Raw genomic sequence first — 11,546 nt, 5'->3', positions numbered from 1 at the left:
AGCATCATTTAATAGAAATTAATATTAAATATACTATGTATGTTGATATCATTTAAATTTAATTATATTACCTATCAAATAAAAAAAATATTGTTTGGATTAATAATTATATGTTCGCACCAATTTAATTATATATTTAATAGTTACTGTTTTTTAATTATTCAATATATATTTATGATTTCATAACATGTAAAAAATACATAATACATAAAAATTAAGTTAATATATAATGTTTATCCTGCGTAAGATGTGGATCTTAACCTAGTACTTTGTAGTTAGTATACATGTATTTGGATAGGCCTTTTCCAATAACGATTCTATAATAAAAAACTATACGTGCTTAATGTACTTCTTCGGCAACAAAAGAAAGCTTCAAAATACTAAAATCTGACTACTGATTAGGTTATTCTTTGGTAGGAATAATAAATAAGTGATGATATTTGAATGAGAAATTTGGCGTCATGTACATAAGCCAAAAAATATTAAGTCCATACACATAGCAAGTGTTTGGCTATGATATGTTATATATTATTCTGAAAAGTTACAAAAACGTCCTTAGTTGCACGTAAAAAGAGATGAGATGAAGTTCATTTCTTATTATACAAAACTAACGGAATCGATTCTGAACAATAGTTGAAAAAGGTATATCTGAGAGAAAGAGTTATAGTTTTTGAGATTTTTCGCATAAGTAGAAGAATCAATTTTATGAATAGATAAACATTGAAGGTTCTCAACGGTGCGATAACTGAAAACCAAGTCACTGAATATGGTAAGTCCGGTATGATTGAATATAATTAGAGGGTTGAGAAATAGTTTCGTTGACAGATCTTTAAGCATATAAAGAATCAAGCGATGGATTGAATTGGAGAAGATGAGCAGTAAATTTGTGACATGTTCTATTTTATTTTATAATTAGTATAGTATGATATATTTTTATTCTGTCTGTTCAAATTGTTTCCCGTTGTCCATCTCCTTATTATTCTTCTTTACTATTCCACCAGCTTATTGTCTTGTGTTCCATTAATGTCGCCAATCATTGTTTCCTCACCTCCTCCTATCGTCTCTTCTTCTCCTCCAACTTTTATGGTTATTTTGTCTCCTACTTCATCAACTCTGACGACACTTCCATCAACCCTATGCTAAGGGTATATCTTTATGCACTGCATGATTCTCCTTCTTCACTATTTCAACAACTTTAATTTCGATCACTACTTTGCAAATGAACTTTTTGTTTTGTTTTGAGAGAACTATTCTATTATCGACATATAAAATAGATTTGTATCACAATATATATTATTTTGTTCCTCTCACTTGTAGCACCACCACCACCACCACTACCAGTTGTTTCATCACCACTGGTCTCCTCTTCCACCATCATCGCCAGCCGTTATCTCCTCAACTCTCCCACCGTCTCTTCTTTTCCTCCACCTCTCGTTTTTCTCCTGGAACTCAGTGCGATACGCCAACTTGATCGATACACCATCCTCACAGTTGTGAGTCTCCCTTAGCGTCGCAGCACAAACATGTGTCGTTGAAGTGTTCTCCAGCTTTAACCCGGACCTACTCACGCAATGAGTGATTTTGTGTCGTTTACTTTCATCTTACATGAGTCTTATGCACTCACCAATGGTGTTTCTTTTAATTTTCCATGCATATTGTTTATCTTATTTTGTAAACTTTGTTTTATGTCTGCAATTTTGCGACAAAACTAAAATTGTCTCCTAATACGGTTGTTATGAATGTTAACATTCTCAAGCCGTCATACTAACTTTGTCCCTTTGAATTGGTTAGACATTGATGACATACACAAAAATGAAGGGTTTTCGTATTTGTGTCGAGTATTCTATATTGTGTTGTAATCATGTAAAATATAGTCATCTAATGGATGAAACGACTTCGTAATTAGTTGACTCATTTGTGGATATTATACTATTTGGTATGTAGTATAGTATCACATCTTTAGCATTAGAGCGTCAACATCAAGTACACGCGCCTAGAAGGAGATTTCAGTCAGATTTGTGTACAAATTGTCCCATCCGCCGCTTGCATCTGTAGCATAGCTGTATTCTTTTTTTTTTTCTCTCTTATGAATATACAGCAAAATCACCCTATTTGAATCAACGAAACTTTGTTTAAACTTATAGAACACCTCTTTAACATTTTGTTAATTTGATCATATAAAAATATATACATATTAAGAACTACTAATATTTTAAAGTCACAATTTTTTTTCTGAATACCAAAAAAATTCCGGATCGAATCTCATAATCTTCGATTTGATTTTTTTTTGTTTCTTTAATGAAACCTTTTGAATATTTGATTTCTTATGTGTTTTTAGCCCTGTTCTAAAAATCGGCCGCCTAGCCGCCTAGGCATCACGCGTCACTCTTCCGCCCCGATTTATGCCAAATTGGTTAAAAAATCGGATATCCGATTTTTTCCGCCTAGACCGCCTAAATGACCGCCTAGCCGCCTAGCCGCCTAAATGACCGCCTAGCCGCCTAATCTATTTTTTTATTATTATTATTATTTTTTTTTTTAAATAATATTTTTATTTGTTTATTTGATCTAAAACTTTATAAATATCATTTATATTCATAATTTTGATGAAAATTACACTATATTAAGTTTATATATTCTATTTGTGTGTTTTATACAATCTTAAACATGAACATGTATTAATGTTATACACAATTAAAGATTAACATGTTTTATAACATAGTAAACCATCTAAAAATTCCGTTCCGCATAATTTCCGATTAATCTCCGATTTTCTCTTTAGGCGCTGGGCCCAACCCGATCGCCCGACTAGCGCCTAGCGCGTTCCCGAACAGAGGTTTTTAGTAAAGAAAAGAAAACTTATTTTATAATTTTTGGGAGATTTACCAGAATCTTTTATATATATATATATATATATATATATGTGTGTGTGTGTATTGTGACAAGAATAAATAATTAGTGTTGACGCCAAATAAAAATGGTGTTCGACAAATCAGGTAACACGTTTGGTCGAATATTAATATCTAATATGAACAATAATTATGGACACGTGTAATGTTACAAAGAACGACCATCTATGTGTTTTACCAGGTGGAATGTATATGGGGGAACAGACCACAACGCTCTAGATTAAGTGCTCACCAAAGTTAAGTTTGAATGCTGTCTCTTTAAACACATTCAAACTTGTTAGAGAAAGGCTTGCTCAAGCAGGAATATTTCAGAACAAAAACGAATGGGGTGGGGGGGGGGGGGGGGGGGGGGGGGGAATGGAGCAAAAGAGGAGACACTTGAGCTTTATCTTCATGCCATTGGCTGACAAACGGTATTTACAAAGGTGGTTGTGGTTGGTTTTTCCAAAAGTTGGATACACAGTTTCACGGTATTAGGAAAGGTATCAAACGCAAGTCGGTTTGGTGCAAGCTTATATTGCACAGACCAAACGATTCCTCACTGGTTGTTTTAGATTGATTCTTGTTTGGAATATGTTGAGTTCAACCCTTAAGATTATGTTTCGGTCACTAATGATTTGGACACAATGGTGGAATAAACTCTTGGCATGTATGATGATAATTTCTTGGACAAATTGGATCCTATATGGCTTGTGCTTTCTTCTTTTATGTCTGATTTGAATAACTGAGGATGATAGAAGAGAATTATTAAAGCACATATGGGTGGCAAAGTCAAGACAAATTTTATTGGTATTAAGGAGGAATTCGGGAATCATCAAATCCAACGACGCAAGCTCTAAAGAGTATCTACATATATTTATTAAATGAGAGTCTTAAGCTGGAATTGTAGAGGTGTGGGTAGCAAATAGACTTATACATTATCTCCGAGAAATATGGCAGAAACATAAACCAGATTTCTTATTTTTATCTGAAACAAAGCAGGAGTTAGAGTTTGTTCAAGATTTTCAATCACATTTTGGATACGATAATTTGGTAACGGTGGACCCAATTGAAAGAAGTGGTGGATTGGCTCTCTTTTACAATAACGAATATCAGGTTAAGATCTTATATTCAAGTAACATAATGATAGATGTGAAGGCGGTGGCTCTTGGAAAGAGGATTTTCATGACTTTTGTCTATGGTAATCAGGTTCAACAATTGAAGGAACAAGTATGGGAACGGCTAACAAGATATGGGCTTTCGTGATCTGAACCCTGGTTTATTATTGACGATCTTAATGAGATTACTGGAAATCATGAGAAAGATGGAGGTGCGTTAAGGAGTGCAGACTCGTTCATTCCATTTAACAATATGATCAGGAACAATGGCCTATTAGAGTTTCCGACTCGGAGAAACAAAATGTCTTAGCAAGGGAGACGGGGGAAAGGGAAATGGGCAGTGATGGTTAGATGATGTCTTGATCGTGCAGTGGGAAACGAAGATTGGCACCCTATTTCCATGTTCTTATACAAAATATCTAGGAATGGTAGCGTCAGACCATCGGCCAGTGGTGGCTTATCTAGAAGACAAAGTGGTTAGACGGAAAGGATAATTTAGGTTTAATAAATGCTGGATCAGCCAGGAAGGTCTTATGGAGTCGATTGCTATGGGTTGGTCAGAGGATAATGAAGGGTAGATGGGGGACATTGTGGCAAAAATCAGCAATTGTCATCATGAAATTGCAAAATGGCTGAAAAATAAACAACCATATGGGAAGGAAAAGATAAATGAACTACGGAAAGCTCTTAAGGAGGTTCAATCAGATGACAACATAACTCAGGAAGAAATTTTAGAGGTGTCTAGGAAATTACAAGACACCTACAAGGATGAAGAGGATTACTGGCACCAGAAAAGTCGGAACATGTGGTATACAACAAGAGATCTTAATACAAACTTTTACCACGCTTTAACGAAGCAGCGACGAGTTAAGAACATGATAGTAGGGTTACATGATGAAACTAGAAATTGGATTACGGAGGACAAGGGAGTTGAGAAGGTGGAAATAGATTATTTTGATGAACTATTTACCACCACTTCTCCATTAGAGTTTGATAGTTTCGTGGCGGAAGTAACACCGTGAATTACTCCACAAACGAATCAGCGAATACTGAGGATTGCGACGGAAGAAGAAGTCAGGAGAGCTTTATTTATGATGCACCCGGAGAAAGCGCCAGGCTCGGATGGAATGACGGCCCTCTTTTTTCAACATTCTTGGCATATAATTAAAGAAGATTTGGTAGTTATGGTGAATAATTTTCTGGTTTCAGGGGTAATGGATCCAAGGTTAAATACTCTAAACATTTGTATGATACCAAAAATGAAGAGACTTACAAGGATGACGAAATTACGGCCAATAGGTTTATTCAATGTAGGATACAAGATAATTTTGAAGGTCTTGTGTCAACGGCTGAAAACTTGTCTCCCTTCACTCATTTCAGAAACACAATCGGCGTTTATGGCAGGACGGCTGATTTCGGATAATATTCTAATAGCATATGAAATATTTCATGGATTACGAACCAATAAGGAATGCCAACGAAAGTATATGACCATCAAAACGGACATGAGTAAAGCATATGACAGGGTGGAATGGAACTTTATCCAGGCGCTACTACAGAAACTCGGATTCGACCCCCACTGGATTAAATTAATGATAAAATGCAAATCGTCAGTACAGTATCGGGTTATTGAATAGCCAACCAATTGGGCTTATTATTCCACATAGGGGTTTACGACAGGGGGATCCGTTATCCCTTTATCTATTCATTTTGTGTACTGAGGGCAAGAGGGAGGAAAACAATTAACAGGGATGAAGGTAGCAAGAGCTTGTCCATTGATTTCCCATCTGCTTTTTGGAGATGATAGTCTTTTCTTCTGTAAGACACATAGGGAGAAGTGTCAAACCATTCTCAGGATATTAAAAGAATATGAGGCAGTATGGGGTCAACTTATAAACTTTCAAAAATCTTCGATTCAATTTGGCCACAAGATTGAAGAATCTACTAGACAAGAGATGAGAGATATCTTGGGTATACAAAATCTAGGGGGAATGGGGTCCTATCTAGGATTGCCAGAAAATCTTGGAGGCTCCAAAATACAGGTCTTCAGTTTTGTGCATGAATGATTAAACAATAGAATCAATGGATGGACATTCAAATTCTTCACTAAATGAGGAAATGAGGTAGTCATCAAATCTGTGGTCATGGCTTTGCCAAATCACGTGATGTCTTGCTATCGCCTACCAAAGGCTACTGCTAAGAAGCTGACAAGTGCAACAGCACAATTTTGGTGGAGCCTAGGGGGAGCACAAAAGGGGTGCACCGGAAATCATGGGATAAAGTCTTTGCAAACAAGGAAAAGGGGGGGGGGGGATTGGGTTTTAAAGATATCATGGATTTTTAACATGGCAATGCTTGGTAAGCAGTTATGGCGCTTAATAAAAAAGCCTAATACGTTATTTGCTCACGTATTTAAAGGAAGGTACTTTAGGAATGCCTCACCCTTGGAGCCGATCCGATCTTATTCTCCGTCGTATGGTTGGCGGAGTATAGTTTCCGCTAGATCTCTGGTAAAAAAATGACTAATCAAAAAGGTGGGATCAGGTTCATCTATATCTGTACGGATTGAGCCATGGCTCCCAACTACTCGCCCGAGACCAACAAATCAAAATCAACATAACAGTTACCCAGACCTTACAGTGAATTCTCTTATACATCCTGTTTCGCGGACTTAGAATTCGCAGGAAATTTCGGCATTAGTGGACCCACAGGATGTCAAAATCATAGAAAGTATACCTCTGAGCAATACCCAGATGGTAGATAGGGATGTATGGCATTTCACATTTATATACGGTGAAGTCGGGTTATCAGCTTGAAAGGGTTTATCTAGATAGGGAAAAACCACCAGATGTATTTGGACCTACAGTGGATACACTGAAGGGTTTTTGCTGGAAAATTCGTTGTCCACCGAAGTTAAAACACTTCTTATGGCAACTGGTGACAGGGTGTATCGCAGTCAAGAAAAATTTACGAGCGCGAGGAATACAACGATATATATGTTGGGCCCGATGTGGGGCACTAGAGGAATCAATAAACCATGTGTTTTTGAATGTTCTCCAGCGATTCAGGTGTGGGCACTCTCAAAGATACCGTCCAATCCGGCCATCTTTCCGACTAGCTCTCTCTTTACAAACATGGATCATTTATTTTGGCGAGTTATACCTCAAATGGACGATCATCAAATTGCATGGATGCTATGGTATATCTGGAAAGGAATGAACAATAATGTTTTTAGTAATCTGGATACGGATCCCGGGAATGAACAAAGAGCAACACAGACTGCAGTAGATGTGACATTACCGACAATCTCTGGAAGATGGTGCTTACAGATGATTCCTGGAAGGATAAGGATCCTTTCTCGGGCCAAGGTTGGTATAATACTTTGGAAGGGTTTGACGGTCTGATGGCGGCAAGAAATGTCCAGGCTAGTCTCTCACTTCTACATGCAGAGGTGGAAGCTTTGGTTTAGGCTATGGAGTGTATGCGAAATTTACGACAACATTATGTTACATTTGCAACGAATTGTTCTTAATTGGTGAAAATGGTTTCAAAACCAGAAGAATAGCCAGCTTTTGTACGTTATTTGGAAGACATCAAGGTCTTGAAAGAAAGTTTTATTCGCTCAGAGATTATTCATGTATCAAGGAAGCAAACAGTCTTGCACGCAGTATTAGGAAACATCCGTCTTTTGTCGTTCACATAGATGCAGAGCCACCTGTTTAGTTTTCAGAGTCATTATGAGTCTGTTTAGTTGATGACAAAAAAAAGAACTTCCATCTAATCGCGACTTTTTATTTTGGGATCAATTTGATTAGTATCCTCGAGACATCCTCTTAACATTATTTATGAATTGAATCGTGCCCATGTTATCGCCATATTTATTCTCACTAACATATAACATAGTTTTAGAAAATAGGTACACAATTGTGACATGTAAAATTTATTTAGAAAAAAAATTATTTTTTCTATAAATTTAAATAAGGTAATAACTAATATTGTTTTATATGAATTTATACTTTTTGGTAAGAATTTTTAAATGTGATAATGACTAATAATTTTTTTATAATTCTTTAAGAGTTAATATTTCTATCAAAATATTTATTTTTAACAACATTTTTGAAATATACTAATAACTAATAATTCAGATATCACCATTATATATATATATATATCATATTTATAAAAAATAAACTAAATATAATTATAATTTATTTTTTTAATTAATTTACATATCATATTTTTTATAAATATGTATTTTTATTAAAATAAATCGTAAATGTGTATTAACAAATACAAAGCTCAAGAAATACTAATCAATCAAAATATTTGTTGATGGTTAAAAGTTTGAACTTTTATTAAAATAGTTATTAGATTAATTAACAAATTGAGTTTTGTCAGTTTAACGTATTTTAACTATATATTTAAACAGAAATTCAAAATTTATATAAAGACATACTTTAAACTTAAAGGATAGGAAACTTATTTAAAATGAATAATCACTAAATATAATATAAATCGTATTTATATTAAATACATTTCTGTTAAAATTCAAATAAAATTAAAATTAATAAACCAAATAAAATGAAACAAAATTACTAAAATAGTTGTAATTTCACTCTTTTCAAACGATGAATTTAAAATATAAAATAATAATATCAAAATGTAAATCATTATTTTTAATACTAAAATAATTTTGCTAAAAAAATATTATTTAAAATTATTAATTTTGTGCATGGCGATGAAAACTTTTAGTTATACTACTATATATGCATTTACCATTCTTTTTTACTACCATTCTTAATTATTTAGTACTACGTATATTCTCGCCCAAGACCAGCAAATAATAATCAACAATTTCATCAACCTGACCTTACAGTGGATTCACTCATCAATACAACTTCACATACATTGAATTCTCAACAGATTCAAAATCTGATGGAACCAAATGTTGTCAAGATTATAGAGAGTATCCCTCTGAGCAGAGTTCAAAGGAGGGATAAAGATGGCTGGCATTTTACCAAGAATAGAAAATATACGGTATGATCTGGTTATTAATCGGAAAGGGCCTACCCGGATTTTGAAAAGGCGACCCCAGTCTTTGGACCAAACATCACCCGTTTGAAGGCACATTCGTGGAAAATTTGTACCCCACCTAAGATTAAGCATTTTTTTGTGGCAAATAGTCTCGGGTTGTATATCGGTTAGGAAAAAATTAAGGATAAGAGGGATACAAGGAGACATTCAGCGTGCTCGCTGTGGAGCAGACTTGGAATCAATAAATCATGTATTTTTATAGTGTTTTCCGGCTGTCCAAGTTTGGGCTCTCTCACGGATCTCATCAAATCCACTGATCTTTCCTATTCAGTCAGTATTCACAAATACAGATCATTTTTTTTGGAGAGTCGAACCAAAAAATGGAAGATCACCAGTTTACATATTCTATGATATATTTGAAAAGGTTGGAATAACATGGTTTTTAGCAACATCGATACTGATCCTAGAGACACATTTAAATTAGCAGAGACTGAAGCATCACTCTGGCTGGAGGCACAAACATCACATGCACAGAGGATCACCCAAACAAGAGATATGGTTTCCTCATCACTACCCCCTATACTAGACATGTGGTGTTTCACGGATGGATCATGAAAAGATCATGAAAACTTCTTGGGACAAGGAATACAAGAGCTAGTTTGTCTCCTCTTCATTCCGAAATTGAAGCACTCATTTTGGTAATGAAGAGTATGAGAAATTTATGACAGTACCACGTCTTGTTTGCAACAGATTGTTCTCAATTGGTGAAGATTGTTTCAGAACCAACATAATGGCCAGCGTTTGCGAGCTATCTAGAAGATATTCAGTTACTAAAGGATTGCTTCAGTTACTCAAAGTTCATTCATGTTCCAAGAACGCTTAATGCAAGGGGGACAGTCTGGCACGCAGTTGATATATGGTGTTTTTGGCATCTTGTATATATGTTTTCTAATTGGTTTTCAAGTCTTTATCGAGTCTTCCTAGTCCTTTTCGAGTCATTACAGGTCTGGAGTTGCATTGGATGGGAGATGAACCAGCTGGAACAAAAGAGGCATAAAAGAGAGCAATTTGGAGTTTTTCACGCAGAGCAGTCTGACGGAGCAACCTGAGTGCCTGCTCCAGCGGCAGAGATTTTTAAGGAAGTTTCCCAATATTTCGGGATTTTACCTAGGGCTTCCCCATTTTTCTCCTGCAGCCGCCAGAGACCTGCAATATATATTCTCTTATTATTCTAGACATTCTACGCTACACTTTAGAGACATTTTGGAGAGAGAAATCTTGTACTCTTGTTAAGGGAGAAGAATCTCTACATCCTTTGGAGAAGATTTCTAAACCCTCTTTGCTTTTTATTATTAATTCAAACATGTTTTCTTCATCTGTTATCTCTGTGATTTCTCTGTCCATGGCTGGGTAATCCACTTGCTTAGTATAGGGTGTTAGGGTTTTAGATCCATGAGTTAAACATAGATAAGTGAATCCATTGATTGTCTTCATTCATAACTGTTTTTAATACTTGCATTAAGCTGGCCGCTTAATGTTAGATCCTAGGTTTAACCTGTTCATTAACCGTGTAATAGGTTGCTAGATCTGTTATGAATGAGCATTGCATCCATAGTCAGAGAGAGTAGATATTAGGGTGTATTGTGAACATATCGGACTTGATCTCTAAAGCTTGCTAGCGCGACTTGATCCAAACGAGAATTTAGGCATCAAGACCGATTTGCAAAGAAATCAATACCACGAGAGTGGGTTGATTCAACCTGAGTGATCCGAGTTCTGGACTTACTATTAATTGAACTTGAATAATTGTTTGGCTCACACTTGTTTAACATCCGATCAAACCACCCTAGGCTAGCATTCTTAATCATCTGAAAAACCTTAAATCAATCTCTTACTTGCTTTTTACGAAATCAACTTTAAAATCCCCATATTGTTTTAGCTTGATATTGATCCTATAGAAATAAAGTGTAATCATTGGTCTCTGTGGATTCGATCCTAAAGTGCTACATCGACATACCATTCGATTGTGGTAGTGTACACACTAGGTTAATTGGTGTGCGTATACATGTAATATCAATTTGGCGTCGTTGCCAGGGACCATCTTTTTACCTTTATTTTTCGGTTATTTATTTAGTCTAAGATCTCTAACTTGCTATATCCTTTTTGTTGCAGCTAATTTCTCAGGTGCATAACCAGTATACATACTCGGAGAAACGCACAAGGAGAGTTAGTTACATTTACCAACCAGGAGCTAGCAAGGTTAGAAAGAACAAATTGTCAACAACCCAGGCAATCCGACACCACTATGGGTGATCAAGCCAATCAGGATGATCTTATTGCTGCAATGGCACTCATGCAGCAGCAGATGCAACAGTTGCAGCAGAACATTCAAGCGCAGGAACAAGCTGCTCAGCAGCAGCAGGAACAACAGGCGCAAACTGCTTCAATCGGGCAGAGAAACCTTCCTTGCAACATCCCTACTACGTGCTCTGCCAATATTCCTCCA

Source organism: Brassica napus, chromosome C9 (genome assembly GCF_020379485.1).
Source record: "Brassica napus cultivar Da-Ae chromosome C9, Da-Ae, whole genome shotgun sequence".
NCBI lineage: Eukaryota > Viridiplantae > Streptophyta > Magnoliopsida > Brassicales > Brassicaceae > Brassica > Brassica napus.
The sequence above is the reverse complement of the archived record's forward strand: the minus strand, read 5'-3'. Positions refer to the sequence as shown.